This window comes from Elephantulus edwardii, unplaced genomic scaffold (assembly GCF_000299155.1).
Source record: "Elephantulus edwardii isolate Elephantulus edwardi_28Jun2011 unplaced genomic scaffold, EleEdw1.0 scaffold00215, whole genome shotgun sequence".
Lineage (NCBI taxonomy): Eukaryota > Metazoa > Chordata > Mammalia > Macroscelidea > Macroscelididae > Elephantulus > Elephantulus edwardii.
In genome coordinates, this window is record NW_006399965.1 from 2,255,381 (window position 1) to 2,258,414 (window position 3,034).

Sequence of the window (3,034 nt, forward strand, 5' to 3'; positions counted from 1 at the left end):
ACGGCACATAACAACAATAACAACAGAGCTTTCTTAGATTATGTTCTATTCCTGTTCCTTAAACAATGAACAGGGCGTTTGTGTTTTGAATCACATAACAAAGCTGTTGTTTATCTGGAAGAGAAATAAAGATTCAGACACAGCTTTTGACTGCTAACAAGCACAAACAATTTACTTCTTCTTACAATTGGACTTGCCAAAGTATTTCTGGTCTTTTATGTCAGGCACTAACCAGTTTGATCCACTAAATTCTAACAGCAGCACAAATTAGGGCTTAATCAATGTTTGTTGAGTGGTCGAGTGACTACATAAGAGTTTAGAGCTTGAAAGGAATTTGGATTCTAAATAGAACTAGTAAACCTGTTAGTGGAATTGCTCTCCCCATTTGTAAATCTGAGAATATTATGTATAACTGGCTCTAAGTCAAGGACAGTAGGCTTATTGAAAAGGTCCTTTCATGTTAATTAAAAACGCACACATTATGCACGATTCAAACTCATTTTGCATGAGTACTTTCAAATTTAATGTGCCATTGAATCTTTGCTGTCAGATAAAGTGACTTTCATCTCAGTCCAGTAAAATCCAAGGATAATGATTTATAAACTTCTTCAAATTTTATTTTGGGCCTAGAATGTTTGTTCTTTTCTTTAAAATTGTAATAATTCCCTAAATTCAGCTTGCCTAGAAATGTCCTCAGAGTTGACCACCTGATATTGCTGAGCTCTTGATTTTTGCTTAAACAATGAATTTCAAAGTAATATTCATGATAATAACAGTGATATAGTTGTTATTGTTATATGCCATGAAATCACTTGTGACTCATCACGACCCAATGTACAACAGAACCCTGCTCTATCTGGAGGCAACCTCTTCATCTCTGATATACCCACCTGTTGTCCTAATCACTGAGTCCATCCAGCTCATTGAGGGTCTTCCTCTCTTGTGCTGTCCCTTCACCCTCCCAAGCATGACGTCCTTCTCCAAGGACTGGTCCCGCTTTGCAACATGTCCAAAGTATGGACCTGTTCTCCATGATGAACCTGTTTGTTCTCTTGGCAGCTCATGGTATATTCAATACTCCAGCACCACAGCTCAAAGGCATCAATTCTCTGTCTATCATCCCTAGTCATTGTCCAGCTTTCTGATCCATAGCAAGTGATTGTAAACACCATGGCCTGGATAACGTGTACCTTAGTCTCTAGACTGTCATCGTTGTTATTCACTACTGTGGAGAGATCTCTGATAGCAGACTTTCCCAATGCAATTCATCTTTTGATTTCCTGGTTACCGGTACTGAGTGTTGACTGTGGAGCCAAGCAAACTAAAGCTGTGAACAATCTTAATCTCTTCACCATCCATCATGGTGCTCCCAATGTTGAGCTTCAATTCATATTGAAGGCTCCAGTCCTTGACCTACTGCAGCAAATGCCTCAAGGTTCTCCTCAGTTTCAGCAAGCAAGGTTGTGTCATCTGAATAGTGCAGGTTGTTGATGTGTCTTCCTCCGATCCTGATAGAGCCCACCTCCGGGATGATCTGTTCTGCATATAAACAGAACAGGTATAGAGATAGGATGCATTCCTGGCATATACCTTCCTGATTTTGAACCATGTAGTGTTTCCTTGTTCTGTTCGAAGAATAGGTTTTGTATAAGGACAGTCAAGTGTGCTGAGAGTCTCATTCTTCTCAGAGTTAGCCATAGTTTGTTGTGATCCACATCATCAAACACCTTTGCATGGTCACAACAACAAAATATTATTAAATTATTTTGATTCTAAAACCTCAAAGCTTGACAATTTGTGTAAGGTTGGAATCTGGGTCAGCTTGAATTTCAGCTGAACTGGTTTATCCATCTTAAGGGATTAGCTTCTAAGAGAATTCCTGACTGTTTTATTTATTTTAAATTGCTGACTGATTTAAAAGGAAAAGGGTTTTAAGATATTTCCCTTAAGTTGTACACAGTCTAAAGAAAATGGTTTCAATAAGAGAAAGAAAGAAGTCTGAAATTATGCACACACACTGCAAATGTTAAAGGCCTGAAAACATAGATGAATTTAGAACAAATCATGCAAAGTGACACGTAAATCAATCACACAAGGACAATTACTATAAGAAATTATTAGCAGGTTAGAGAAGGAAAGGTTTACATACAGGCTCAACCTTCAATGGTTAACAGGCATGGGAAAGGAGGAGGGAGGGGAATCAAAGTTAGTAACAGTGAAGTCAGGCAGAGTAAAAGTCAATATACAATATGGGTTTGATCAGGGACTATAATTACATAAATCAATTATAATGAATTCCATAATTCAAAATATAGATGGACGATTCCATTAAAACCCAGTATGATTGGAAAATTTTCACTTAAATAAGAAGAAATAAATCAGAGTAAAATAATGACAGCCTGTGGAGAGGACAGAAGCAGACCTTCTTCATTCTCTTTCTCATCAGTTTCCTATTTCTTTGATGGTTGCCAAGTGAGAACCCTTTTCTGAATCTTTCTTCAAATCATTTAGATTTTTTAACAAAAAGAACAGCAAGAGTTTTTGAGGTAGTGCACTGCTGCCTTGGCCAGTCATGTGGAAGTACAAGCAGATCTAAGTTCTTATTTATAAACTCAGGGTGTATGACAGTGAGCTTTGGGAGCCTAGTGGTAAGAAGCTGCCCTGCAGTCCCAAAAGCTCATGGTTCAAATAAACAGTTTACTCCACGGGGGAAGGATGCATGTGCAATCTCCTCCTGTGACATTTACTGCCTCTGAAAACCCGCTGGAGGATCAGCTATGGGTTGATTCTGACTCAAAGACACACAACAACAACAACAACAACAACACAACAAATGACATATTCTGGGAGTAACTTCCAAGTAAGCATAGAAGTAGTAACAGGTTTAGCAAGCAAGTTGGGCTTGACTTTATAATGTCAAATGGAATATTATGACCCAAGCAGATATGGTGTTTAATAAGGAGATTGTGAGCCACTCTGGTTCTTTATTGTGCCAAATTTAAAGTGCCACTTGTTAGATCATCCTTGGTCATAG

The 3,034-nt window shown here is 38.2% G+C and overlaps 1 protein-coding gene across 5 annotated transcripts in view; it reads right to left on the reverse strand.

Annotated features, from left to right (window-relative positions):
- The window catches only part of KCNAB1 (potassium voltage-gated channel, shaker-related subfamily, beta member 1), a 613,103-nt gene that overhangs the window by 84,159 nt on the left and 525,910 nt on the right, over positions 1-3,034 (reverse strand). The gene's annotated exons all lie outside the window — the stretch shown is intronic.